Consider the following 14,108-nt stretch of genomic DNA (forward strand, 5'->3'; position numbering starts at 1 on the left):
GAAAAAAGTGCCCAACATCACTGATTATTAGAGAAATGCAAGTCAAAACTACTATGAGGTACCACCTCACACCAGTCAGAATGGCCATCATGAATAAGTCCACAAATACCAAACGCTGGAGAGGGTGTGGAGAAAAGGGAACCCTCCTGTACTATTGGTGGGAATGTAAATTGGTACAACCACCATGGAGAACAGCATGGAGATTCCTCAGAAAACTAAATATAGAACTACCTTATGACCCAGCAATCCCACTCTTGGACATATATCTGGACAAAACTTTCATTGAAAAAGATACACGTACCCCTATGTTCATTGCAGCACTATTCGCAAGAGCCAAGACATGGAAACAACCCACATATCCACTGACAGATGAATGGATTAAGAAGATGATGTATATATACACAAAGGAATACTACTCAGCCATAAAAAAGAACAAAATAATGCCCTTTGAAGCAACATGGATGGAACCAGAGACTCTCATACTAAGTGAAATAAGTCAGAAAGAGAAAAACAAATACCATATGACATCACTTATATTTGTAGTCTACTATATGGCACAAATGAACCTATCTACAGAAAAAGAAACTCATGGACTTGGAGAACGGACATGTGGTTGCCAAGGGGGAGGTAGTGGGATGGACGACGGGGAGTTTGAGGTTCATAGATGCAAACTATTGCCTTTGGAGTAGATAAGCAATGAGATCCGGTTGTATAGCACAGGGAACTATATCTAGTCCCTTGTGATGAAATGTGATAGAGGCGAAAAAGAATATATATATGTCTAGGACTGGGTCACTTTGCTGCACAGTAGAAATTGACAGAACACTGTAAATCAGCTGTAATGGGAAAAAATAAAAGACAAAAATAAAGAAATTGGCACAATGGTACAGATCAACTATAATTAAAATAAAATAAAAACATTAAGGGTCCTGAGATGGGGAGATGGCCCTGGATTATCTGGGTGAGCGGAGTAGAATTAGAAGCTATTTAAAAGGAGGAGTCAAGGGTCAGAGTCAGAAGAGGAGATGCAACAACGGAAGCAGAGAGAAGGGGATGACCTTTGGGATCCTGAGACGGGGATGTCACAAGGGGGAGACGGCAAGAAAATGGGTTCTCCCCTAGATCTTCCCGAGGGAGCCAATGCCTCTTGACACTGATTTCTGCCCCAGACACCTGCCTTCCGGAACTGTATTTGGGAATGTGTCCTGTTCAAACCATCAATTTTGGGATCATCTGAGAGAGCAGCAGGAGGACAGGAAAACAGTGCCATAGGAGCGGACAGAGACGAAAATGCATTTTGACGGCTCCTTCCTTCAAGAAGACGGGCTGAGAAATATACAGCAGACTTAGGAGTGAGGCTTCAGGCGGGGGCCCTTCAGATGTGCATTTCCCAAGAGAGGGGCCTCAAGAAAGAAATCAGAAAGAAACCAACGGGAAATACGGTCAACCTGCAGGGAGCTGAAAACATGTTTGAGAATGTGTCTACGATCAGAGCTATGTATATGATCTAGGCCTTGAACAGCCACATCATTTTGAAATGTCTTTCCAAAGCAGTGTGGCCATGTTGATACAGAAGAAAAAAAAAAAAGAGAGAGAGAATTATTCCAATATATCCAGAAGATAGATCAACTCATCCATCTTCAGCTGTGCCAAACCAAGATGGCGCCACTCTGGACCAGGACGCCCACTGCTGTCTGTCTGTTCTGAAAGGCAAGGTTGACTTTCTTCTTAGATCAGCTCCATTCTGGTCAGATGTGGCCACTCATTCGGTGCTCCTTTCCTCCTTCCAAAAATAAATTTCTTTCAGCCGTACCTGCCACACATGGACATTCTCAAGCCAGGGACGGAACCCAAGCCACCATGGCTGCAACCTACACCACAACACAGCTGCAGCAACACACAAGCCTTCACCCACTGTGTGGAGCCAGGGGTCAACCCCACCCCTCCCCAGCGACTCTCCCCACTTTAGAAAAAACACCAGGTCCTTCACCTGTTGCACCCTAGCAGAAGCTCACCCCCCTCCCCAAATTTTTAACTCATTCATGTTACGTCATTGCATAGATGGGGTCTAGGACTTAACCACCGACAGGGTAATGATGGGAAAATTCCACAAGAAGGCTAAGCAGCGGGAAACGGTGGTCACTGGTCACTACGGGGACTGCATTTTCAATGACACGCTTCGGCGACAGTATCCAGGCATCCGCTGACAACGGAGAATTATTCCATATTCCGCTGCCATGCCCCTCATTCATTGATTTTTGAGCAAGCACTCAGTTTAAATAATTTTAAAAAAATGCAACTTGCGTAGCAAAAGAATTAAATTCGTCGAGGCTAAAGAATTAAATTCGTCGAGGCTTTTAATTAAATATTGATTAGAAAAGACGCAATGCGAGTACCAAGAACAAAAGAATACCTGGCAGGAAATGTAAACTCTGCCACTGACGTGTTTCCCATTTTCAAGTTTACTTTCGTGATGAATCCGCAACGTTGGGGCGTGAGAAATTAATGAGGACATGCATCCAGGTCGGAGAGGGCTCTTCATTCATCTGACGCCACTGCCTTATTACCTTGCCAGATTTTATTTGTGAACCTTCTTCCCAGAACAGCATAATATGAACAAGCCCATCCATTACCATTAAAAGGACAATTGAAAGACTCAGGCTTCCCCCAGGAAAGCTTAAATTTTCTAAGCAATTGAGAAGAAAATACGGCAGCTAACATCCTAGTCCATTTAAAAGACTTAATTACAGATAAGTCAATGCTCAATAATTGATATTCTTCCATGCATAGAGACCAGACCAGAACGAATACCAGGGGGAAGAAACATCTCTGGCATCTACGCTCCATTGCTTCCAAGCTGTACACCCACGTACAAAAAGTGTCACAGGAACCCTGTGCATATTTTCGATTCACAAAACGCAAGGAATAAAATGATACCGATGCGTTCCTTGGCTGCAAAGACGACGCTCAGTTTCCTAAAACAGAGCTAACACGGGCCAGCATGACTTTGTTCTCTCCATCTAATTTTTTTTTTTTTTAATGCAGGAAATTCGAAGAGGTGTTTGGAAACCCAGTTTGCTGAAAACAGTCGAAAGAGGGATGTGCCCTTGAAAATTTTCTCGAAGCCAGAGAAGCTGCAGATGCTTGGTTACAGCATGAATGCAGGCACATCAGGTGATGAGCGGTCACAAGATACTCTAAAGCCACTTGTGGTCTACATTCCAAAAAACTCTCAGAAGCTACGGCACTCCAATGGGTAAGAAAGTAGGTAAGGACCCAGGACTCAATCTGTATCATCATAACTGTCTCAGCAGGGCTGGAATTGAGGGCTGAGCTGTGAAAAGTCTTAACCATGCCCAAGAAATACATGAAAGCACATTCTCTCTGCAATTTCAATATGGAGAAGAAGGTCCCGAGTTTGAATTTTAAAATATCTTTTCTTCCTTTTTTTTTTCTTTTTTTTTTGCAGCATATAGAGATTCCCAGGCTAGCGGTCGAATTAGAGCTGTAGCCACCAGCCTACACCACAGCCACAGCAACACCAGATAGGAGTCACATCTGCGACCTATACTACAGCTCACAGGACCGCCGGATCCTTAACCCACTGAGCGAGGCCAGAGATTGAATCCCACATCCTCATGGGTCCTAGTTGGGTTCGTTACCTGCTGAGCCATGAAGGAAATCCCTCTGTTTTTTTTTTTTGTTTTTGTTTTTTTCCTTTTTTAAAGCTGCTCCCATGCATATGGAAGTTCCCAGGCCAGGGGTTGAATCGGAGCTGCAGCTGCCAGCCTACAGCACAGAAATAGCAATACCAGATCCAAACCGCATCTGCGACCTACGAAGCATCTTTCAGCAACGCCGGATCCTTTACCCCACTGAACGAGGCCAGGTATCGAACGCACATCTTCACGGATCCTATGTTGGGTTCTTTGCTCGCTGGGCCACAGCAAGAACTTCTTGAACTGTAACGTATCTTCATTAATATGTGCTCCCAACCAGAGAGCATCAACGTGTTCTCCTCATCCCCCCTTCTCTGGGTGAGGCTCTATTTCTGGCTTTCAAATAAAGAGAAGAACCCCATGAGAGTTCCCTTGCGGTGCAGCGGGTTAAGGCTCCAGCACGGTCCCTGCAGGGGTTCGGATTGCTGCTGTGGCGCAGGTGCGATCCCTGGCCTGGGAATTTCCACACGGCACGGTTGTGGCCAAAAAAGCAAAATAAGCGAAGAAAGGATCCTGTGGCCTCCGTGGACCCACAGCCTGCATGACAAGCCCCTCTAACATTTTGGAACCCCCTCTTCAGGGGCTAGACCGAAAAATGAGAAAATAAAACACTGAGGGCATTCAAAGGCCCCAGGAGTGGGAGGTCCAGTGGCAGCCCAGTGGAAATGAACCCAACTCGTATCCATGAGGATGCAAGTTTGAACCCTATCCTTGCTCCCTGGGTGAAGGATCTGGTGTTGCCATGAGCTGTGGTGTAGGTCACAGATGCGGCTTGGATCTGGCGTGCTTGTGGCTGTGGTGGAGGCCAGCAGCTGCAGCTCCAATGCGATCCCTAGCCTGGGAACCTCCATATGCGCCAGGGGTGGCCCTAAAAAAACAACAACAAAAAAATTTTTATTTAAAAAATTAAAAAACAAAGGTCCCAGTAGCTCAAGAGGCTTACTATAGGAAAAAGTGGGCTTTCAGCAGCCGAAGGATAAGGGGACATTTCAGAAGATTTATACAAGGTGAGTCAGAGGGCTGACTGTCCCATCTAATTAGCGAGATATACATTGTCCTGCGGCTATTTGGAGAAACAAATAATTATGATGAAATCCTAAATTCACAATGTGTTCCAGTACCTGCACTCCAAGAGAGGCTGAAATCACCATTTTGCACTTTTGCAAATTACAGATAGTTTAAAAAAAAAAAAAGAAAGAAAGAAAGTAAAGAAAACTATTTTCACCAGCAAAGTAATCTGAGAGCCCTGCTAGGTTTGGACTCACCAGGCTGAAAATGCATCAACATAATAAGCCAGCGGAGATCAATGATTATTTCTGACACTTACCATTATACTGTCCTTCTAAGATGATGCCTTTAAAAATGCCTCCATGGAAATCTCCTTGATTTCTTTTCCATCTCAGCACATGTTTCTCTGTTAAAACAGAAAGAGAGAAAACAATCCACTCAGTAAAAGAGATAATGCCCCTGTTTCAAAACCTGTGTTACATTCCTCTTAAGCTTACTTTTTCTTTTCTTCTCTTTCTTTTTTTTTTTTATGGGTACACCTGTGGCATATGGAAGTTCCCAGACTACGGGTTGAATCAGAGCTGCAGCTGCAGGCCTAGGCCACGGCCACAGCAGCACAAGATCTGAGCCATTATCTGTGACCTAAGCCACAGCTTCTGGCAACACCAGGTCCATAACCCATGGAGCAAGGCCAGGGCTCAAACCTGCATCCTCATGGACACAGGTTGGGTTCTTAAACCCATTGAGCCACAGTGGGAACTCCTAAGCTTTCTTTTGGCTGGTTATAAGGACTAGCTGGTAGTGAGTTGCATAGGGTAATTCTTAACTGATTCCCTAAGAATTCAAGCAACACACATCAAGAGAGGACACCTACATGGTGGTGGCAAAATGTGGATTTTCTTTCCAATGACATGATTCCACGTCTGTTTTGAGAATTCAGATTAATTGAGGCAGTTGGAGATTACCAATAAATTTTCATTGAAGAGGAATAATCAATGTAGTCTATGTTTATGCTTGATCTAATTTATTTAAATTAAGATTTTCTTCTTTTGGTCTTTTTTAGGGCCTCACCCAAGGCATATGGAGGTTCACAGGCTAGGGGTCGAATTGGAGCTGCTGCCACCAGCCTACACCAAAACTCATGGCAACACCGGATCATTAACCCACTGAGTGAGGCCAGGGATTGAACCCTCGCCCTCATGGATGCCAGTCAGATTCGTTTCCACTGTGCCACAAGGGAACTCCTATTTAAATTGAGAATTTTATTTGATTTACATAGATACATGTGTATTCTTTTTCAAATACTTTTCCCATATAGGTTATCTCAGAAGATTGGGTAGCATTCCCTGTACTCTACAGTAGGTCTCTGCTGACCAGCCCTAATAATTTAAAATCCTTGAAGAATTTAATTTGTGACAGCCAATCAACATGGTAGCGGGCACTAGTTTGCAAGCACTGATTCTCAGGCTGTGGAGATCTTTTTTTTCCCTTAGAGAAGTGGGTCAAATGGAGAAGATCCAACACCACCCACTCTCTCGGCTCTCCTGCAACAAAACTAGCCTCTATTTGATCAGTCATCATCTCAGGACCATTCGGCACTTTTCTTGTCATATCACTATGGAATCTTCTCTTTAAAGGGTGACTCTCAAGGAACTCTGCTTCTTCCTGCTCATAAGGGAAGATCTCAAGAAAGCGAGTGACCCCTTTTGTGACACTGAACAGACTCCCATAGATGCTTCATGTTTTATGTCTCTAGGAAGGACAGTAAGCTGGGAAAGAGTATACATCAGTGAACACATTTCAACCCATGCGGAGTATCAGGATCAAGGACATAAGGTGTTCGGGTTTCACAGCTCACAATTCAGCCCAGAATTCAATTCTTGGAAGGTAGGATCATATTCTAATTATGTTTTTGATTACTCACAACACCTAGCACATTTAGTCATTATTTAATACATCTTTTTTTTTTTTTTTTTTTTTTTTTTTTGGTGTTTAGTGCCAAACCTATAGCATACAGAAGTTCCTGGGCTATGGGTAGAATTGGAACAATGGCTGCCAACTACATCACAGCCATGGCAATGCAGAATCTGAGTCACATCTGCAACCTCCACACAGCTCACGGCAACCCCAGACCTTAACCCACCATGTGAGGCCAGATATGGAACCCACATCCTCAGGGATACTAGTCAGATTCATTTCCTCTGAGCCACAGCAGGAACTCCTATATATCATTGATTAAAATAAATGTGTGGGAGTTCTCTGGTAGGCTCAGTGGGTCAAGGGTCCAGCATTGTCTCTGCAGTGGTTCTCGTCACTGCTGTGGAGTAGGTTCTATCCCTCGGCCAGGAACTTGTGCATGCTGCAGATGTGGACATATATATATATATATATATATATATATTTGAAAATGAATATAAAAGGACCAACAATCAGGGAGTTCCTGTTGTGACTCGGTGAGTAATGAACCTGATTAGTATCCATGAAGATGGGGGTTCGATCCCTGGCCTCATTCAGTGGGTTAAGGATCTGGCATTGCTGCAAACTGTGGTGTAGGTCACAGATACTGCACAGATCTGGCATTGTTTGTGGCTGTGGTGTAGGCTGGCAGCTGTGTCTCCAGTTCAACCCCTAGCCTGGGAACTTCCAAATCCCTCAGGTGCAGCCCTAAAAAGCTGGAAGTGGGGGATGGGGAGACCAACAATCCAAACTACATTCTTTACAGCTGACCCTACAGTCATGCAGACGAATTAATTACATTTTACATGACATTCCTAGTTTGTTTTTTTTTTGGGGGGGGGGGTGGCCACATTTGTGGCATGCCCATGTTTCTGGGCCTGGGATTGAACCTGTGCCAGAGCAATGGCAATGCTGATTCTTTAACTTATTGTTCCACCAGGGAACTCCGTGTACGTGTGCTTTGTAGGTGCACAAGTGAGGTGGAAATATCAATCAGTATTTGCATGAGTCTCCTTTATTTGCAAATCTGATACTGACGGAACCATATATTCACCTCTGATGGTATTTAGCAAACACATGTCAGGATTATTTTCATCCGCTCTGCTTGCCCATCTCACCATCTCCAGGTCTCTTCCTGGACCTGCATCACCATCACCACAGATTCTGAAGCCAAGCAGGACCCTGTGGGGCGTCCAGGGGAGAGACCCTCCCCATATTCTCTACTGTAGCTTCTCTCTGGAGCCCTAAGATAACAGAATCTCATGCATATTACCTGAGTGGTTTTTTTTTTTTTTTGGTGGGGGGGTTGTTTGTTTTTGTTTGTTTGTTTTTAGGGCTGAACTCACAGCATATGGGAGTTTGCAGGCTAGGAGTCGAATCAGAGCTGCAGCTGCCAGTCTGCACCACAGCCACAGCTACACTGGATCCGAGCAGCATCTACAACCTACATCACAGCTCACGGCACCACCAGATCCTTAAGCCACTGAGCAGGGCCAGAGGTCGAACCCACATCCTCATGGATACTAGCCTGGTTCCGTACGGCTAAGGCTTGCGCCACAGCAGGAATTCCTCCTGAGTTTTTCAGATATGAAAAGCACCCCAAAGAGAAGAAATGAACCCCTGGATGACCCTGAGCTCTTAGACCCCAGAGCAACTGGCACCAAAAAATGTGAATCCCTGAGACCTCGCCCCTGTAGCTTATGATCAACCAATCAGAGGACTGCGCACAAGCTGATCTCATACCCTGGGACCCCCTCCCTCATCTGGCCACTGGAAATGCTTTGCTGGAACCCTTTAGGGAGTCTGGAGTTAGGGGGGCACAAGCCACCTGTCTCTCCACATGACCCTGCAATCAACCTCTCTCTGCTCCAAACTCCAATGTTTGGTTTGTTTGACCTCATTCAGTGCCGGGTACAGGAACTTGTGCTCGGTAGCAATTCTATTTTTCCTGCTATGTACGGTGACATACATTCTAACTTTTTTTTTTTAATGTCTTCTCAAAGCATAGCCATCCATGTGTGACGTCACACCCCAACAGCTGGCTTTTTGTATTAGAAACCCCCAAACACCGGAGTTCCCATCGTGGCTCAGCGGAAACGAATCTGACTAGTATCCATGAGGACTCAGGTTTGAACCCTGGCCTCGCTCAGTGGGTTAAGAATCTGGTGGTGCTGTGAGTGTAGGTCACAGACACAGCTCAGATCTCGGGTGGCTGTGGCTGTGGCTGTGGTGCAGGCCAGTGGCTATGGCTCTGATTTGACCCCTAGCCTGGGAACTTCCATATAATGCAGATGGGGCCCTAAAAAGACAAAAAAAGAAAAGAGAAAAGAAACTCCCAAGCACTAAAGAGGCACAGAAGGGCAGTGGCTTTTGATTACACCCATATGTGATGTCATTTTGCTGCTAATTATTGATATCAAGAGAGAATGCTAATCACCAACACGCCTATGCTCAAATAATCACATTTTCATTTTTCTCATTTGTTTGTTGCTACACGGTTCAATGAGGGCCCTCAGGCTATTAATAAGCCTTACTTCATGCATCTGAACGTAGATGATACTTCTTGCAACTAATAAGATATTTCCACGGTGAAAGTCTATATTCTCTAGGAGTTTCCATTGTGGTGCAACAGAAACAAATTCGACTAGTATCCATGAAAATGCAAGACAGCCAGAGCAGCCAGAGCAACACAGAATCCGAGCTGCCTCCGGGACCCCCACCATGGCTCATGGCAATGCCAGATCCTTAACCCATGGAGCAAGGCCAGGAATCGAACCTGCAACCTCATGGTTCCTAGTCAGATTCGTTTCTGCTGTGCCATGACGGGAACTCCCCCCAAAAATTTTTAAATATATACACCGTGCATTAAAAAAAGAAATTACATTTTCTCATTTGTCTGCATGTAAAACAGTACCCTACTGTATACAGATCATTCGTAAAAACTTACACTCTACTTAATCATTTACTGATTCAACTGTAAAAGCATCTTCTGAAAATAGACATCACTTGTGATGACTGATATGAAATCGTCAAGGCAAAGCCATATTTATGTCTTGCCCATATATTAGCAAAGGTTATCCTAAAATTCTGAGGTCATTCTGTTGGAATCTGAGCATCCAGAGACTACATGACTCAAAGCATACAGACCTGAGGAGCGATATCAGATGCAGATGCTAAGAAGGATCTATTCCACGCTAAGACGATGCATGGGGGAAGCTTCTGCACAGGATTTCATCTTTATGGCACAAGACGTGGTGTTTGACACACACGTTCACAGCCATTCCAGATGCACCCTGGGTACTCGGTCAAGGAGATACCTGGAACATAAGATAAAAGGATTTCACTATTTTCATAAAAGACACCACTGATGGAGCATTGACTTTTTTTTCCCCTCTGTTACGGCCACACCCACGGCACATGGAAGTTCCCAGGCTAGGGGTAGCACGGGAGCTGCAGCTGCCAGCCGACACCACAGCCACAGCCACGCCAGATCTGAGCCACACCTGCGACCGACACCACAGCTCACAGCAACACCGGATCCTTGACCTCCTGAGCAAGGCCAAGGATTGAGCCAGCATCCTCACAAAGACCATGTCGTGTCCTTAACCCCCCAAGGCACAATGGGACCTCCTGACTTTTCAATTCAGTATGAATGTGATTTTATTCCCTGCTCTCCAAACAACTGAGTGTAAATAAACACTGTCTAGAAATTCTAAATTATTTCAGTTCATGCATAGAGGCGGAGCCCAGGCTTTGAATGAGAGAGGAGGAGAGGAGAGAAATTCCAGGAGTTCCTTGGTGGTGCAGCACGTTAAGGATCCAGCTCTGGTCACTGCAGAGCTTGGGTTCCATCTCTGGCCTGAGAATTCCCATGTGCCATGGTGCCGGAAGGAAGGAGGAAGAAAAGAAGGAAGGAAAAAAGGAGGAAGGGAGGGAGGGAAGGAGGAAAAAGAGTAATTCCAAGGACGAATGCAGCACAATCTTTGCCTTCAAGGAGCCTGTGGTTCCCCAGGAGGAAAGGGACAGACATCAAAGCCATTTAGATAAAACTGCAGGACCAGGGATCAAGTCCTCTCTCAGGGATCAAGGCATAGAGGCAGGTGTTGCTCAGAAGAGGTGGAAGCTCAGGGAAACTCTCAGGAGGGGGCTTTGAAGATGGCACCGAGCGAAGGAGAGAAGGCCCCTTGTTGTCAAGGACACCAACAGGTGGAAGCTACAGCAGACCCTCCAGGATGCTCAGAACGTCTGTGCCAGGATTACAGCTGAGGGTTCCCAAGGGTTTTCATGTCACTCATGCTTAATGTCTGCAACCAGTCGTGGGCACAGACCTACACACAAACCCGGGAAAACATACACTTATTTTGAAACCTCAAGCTCTTTCAGAGGTATTGCAATGTTTTAAAAACGCTACTCTCGGCCATCATATTTATGGCATTTTCTTCTGAGTCGCTTCTGCTCAATTTCTCAAAGAAAAATGGAAGGAAGGTGTTTAATTTTGAGAGAATTTCCATGAGGAGCTAAGAAGAAATAAAACAAAATGCATGCTCAGATAAGAAGAGTACTGATCTCTAGGTCTTTGCAGGGTCACCCCGGATATTTCTAGATGTATATATGAAGGTCCCGATTCATATAAATCACCTGAATTTGCACCCTCATTTATCTAATTCAGATTTTATCTCCTTTCTCTCCAACCGAACAATCTTCCAAACCACGTCCATTCTTGAAGAGATGCATATTTCATAAAACATCTTTTTCTGTCTTGGATTTGCTCCCCATTGTATGCAATGATCCGACTGTTTAATGTTCAGCATTAGGAAAATCCATGCAGAAAAAAAATTTCCTTAGAATGAAAAAAGAGTCCCTTAAAGTATGTGTAATCACTTTTACACAATTCTACTCCTCCTGAATCATTCCAGAATTCTAATGAACTCTCAAGAAATTCATTTCTGGTCCACGTGGCTAATTTTGACCCAAATCTCTGCAATAAAATTAAAAAGTGCTAGAATCAACATTCAAGGAGCAGTAGAAACAAACAGTACTGCAGACTTGATTTATGGCTTTTATGTAAGACTTTCAACAATTAAGGGCCAAAATCATTAAACTTCCTAAAAAAATGCATCCCTCTAATTTTCTAGGCATGGACTAAAATGGGAAATTTGACCAAGCTTTTCCATGCCACGGTCTTTAAAAAAAATAATAAAAATGGTAAAAATCCTAGGGAGGTGAACACAGGCAAAGACGATTTTACAAGATGAAGAGGCATTTAGAAATAAATCACGTAAGTTTGCTGACTGAGCCACATCTTTCAGATTGCAAACCTGATCCTGATGGAACGAGGTGTTCACATCCGATGATGTTTAGTGCACTTGTCAGGAATGTCTACACCTACCCTGCTTGCCTACCTCTCTGTCTCTGGATCTCTTCCTGGGCCCTTGTTAAGATTTTCAGTACAGATTCTATAACCCAGCAGGAGCCTATGGGCCTCCTGGAAGCTGGAAGTGGGGGAGGGGGAGGAACACGCACTGAAGAAGCAAAAGACTCAGAAAAGTTAACCTAAGGATAAAAAGATGGGAGCAGAAAGCCAGAGGGGAGAGTTTCGGAATTCAAGGAAGGCTAAAGCACCTCCAAAAAAAAAAAAAGAATATATATATATACCTTATTAAGAGTCCCAGAGTCCTCTCAGGGCATAAATGGGGCAGAGGTTGCCTTTTTTTTTTTCATTTGTGGCCACCCATGGCATATGGAGTTCCCAGGCCAGGGATCAGATCCAAGCCATGGTCTTCACCTAAGCCACGGCTATGGCAATGCCAGAGTCTTAAGCCACTGTGCCAGGCAGGGGATCGACCCTGACCCCACTTCATCCCAGTGGGAACTCCCCCAAACAGGATTTTGCAGAGATGATTGAATGCCTGAGAAGATCTTGATGATGAATATGTCAGACTGGTTTCACAAGGAAATTCCCTACCAACAAGAGAGTAGGGAGGGTTACAAGAATGCTCATCTTTTAAAGTCTATCCATTGCCTTATAATCACCAGAAAATAACACATTCCTGGGAGTGTCAGAGATATGACGACGTGGCATCTGATAACGGTGACCTACCGCCTCCATGTCTGATTATTCTTTCTTTGATAAAGTACCTAAGATATAACCCCAATGTCTTCTTTTGGCCACGCCCATGGCATGCAGAAGTGCCCAGGCTGGGGATCGAAACCATGCCACAGCAGTGACAATGCCAGGTCCTTAACCACTCAGCCACCAGGGAACTCCTACTGCCCCAACTTCTCACAGTTACTTCCTCGGCTTGCTCTCTTTCCAAAAGGATGCCAGGTCCCATCCAATACCCTATTCCCAGCGCCCCTCCAAGAGTGTCAAACCTTCTCCCTTTCCCCAGTCTCTATCACCACAGGGTCTTAATTTACATTTTTAGCTTCACGCTTTCCCTGTCTTCCTCCACTGCAACCTGCCTCCATCACATTCATCACTGCAAAGCTGACATTCCAGAAGGGATCCCATTCTGTGAAAGCCTGGACGTGGCTCTCTGCAGCCTACACAGTAGCATCTATTGGCCTGACCACTTGGGTTCCACCATCCAGAATGCCCTGATTTCGATGTAAGTCTCTACACACAGCAACCCACACTTGAGACGGGTCTCAACCCATCCCTCCACACAACAGCAGGTGCACTCATCTTGACCCCCTGTCCCCATTGCGCTTCTAACAAAATCTTCTGCATCCTCTGCTGGAGCTCACAGGCTCCCTCCTTAGGCAAAGCTCTGGGGAGAGTCTTGTTTGCAAAATGCATTAACACCCTCCTTTGGTCCCCTTCCGCAACGCATCAAGATCACGGAGCAAAAGTGAGAAAACTTCAAGATCGAGGTACCAAAGTCTGTGGTTTGCATCCAAGGATCCCTCTCATCCTCTCCATCTCTCATTTCCTCTCCTCTCTCCCGCTCCAGATCAGCCTCAAGTGTGATCAGCCTCAAGAGAAGGTCCATGTGACAAGAAACGGAAGCCTCAAGAGAAGGTCCATGTGACAAGAAACGGATGGCCACACGCAGGAAGCTCTCCCATGCCTGCATCAAACTGCATCCACCTGGGGTCAGCCTCCTGAGAGGCCCACCCCAGAACCACCCAGCTGGTCGGCTCTTGAATTCCTGATATACAGGAAACGTGTGCGATAATAAATACGTCAGTCCAGGGTGATTCTTTAAGCAGCTGTAGACAACGACGGAAGTGTTGCAAGGGACACGAGGAGGAAAAAAGATTCCAGTGGGGGGAAAATAAAAAAAGAGTCTAGATTCCCAAAGTCTGTGTGTATCGCCTCCTCTTGGAATGTGTGACATGGTAGCCTTGGAGAGTATGTATTTTTAGGGATTATTTTATCTTCTCTACCACGACTAGCAGCATGCTTGGAATCTAATCAAT

General features: G+C 45.1%; 1 protein-coding gene across 14 annotated transcripts in view; it reads right to left on the reverse strand.

Moving 5' to 3' along the window:
* The window catches only part of LOC146394448 (neuroligin-4, X-linked), a 401,455-nt gene that overhangs the window by 353,189 nt on the left and 34,158 nt on the right, over positions 1 to 14,108 (reverse strand). For all 14 annotated transcript variants that reach the window (XM_085007085.1, XM_085007078.1, XM_085007089.1 and 11 more), the window contains exons 2-3: positions 9,831 to 10,000; positions 5,047 to 5,133 (exon numbers count right to left, since the gene is read on the reverse strand). The gene's annotated coding sequence lies outside the window, so the exon portion shown is untranslated. The remainder of the gene's footprint in view (positions 1 to 5,046; positions 5,134 to 9,830; positions 10,001 to 14,108) is intronic.

Source organism: Sus scrofa, chromosome X (assembly GCF_054392235.1).
Source record: "Sus scrofa isolate SSC_HxYL_T2T_F1_AM1 chromosome X, Sscrofa_HxYL_maternal_Yorkshire_Landrace_v2.0, whole genome shotgun sequence".
Lineage (NCBI taxonomy): Eukaryota > Metazoa > Chordata > Mammalia > Artiodactyla > Suidae > Sus > Sus scrofa.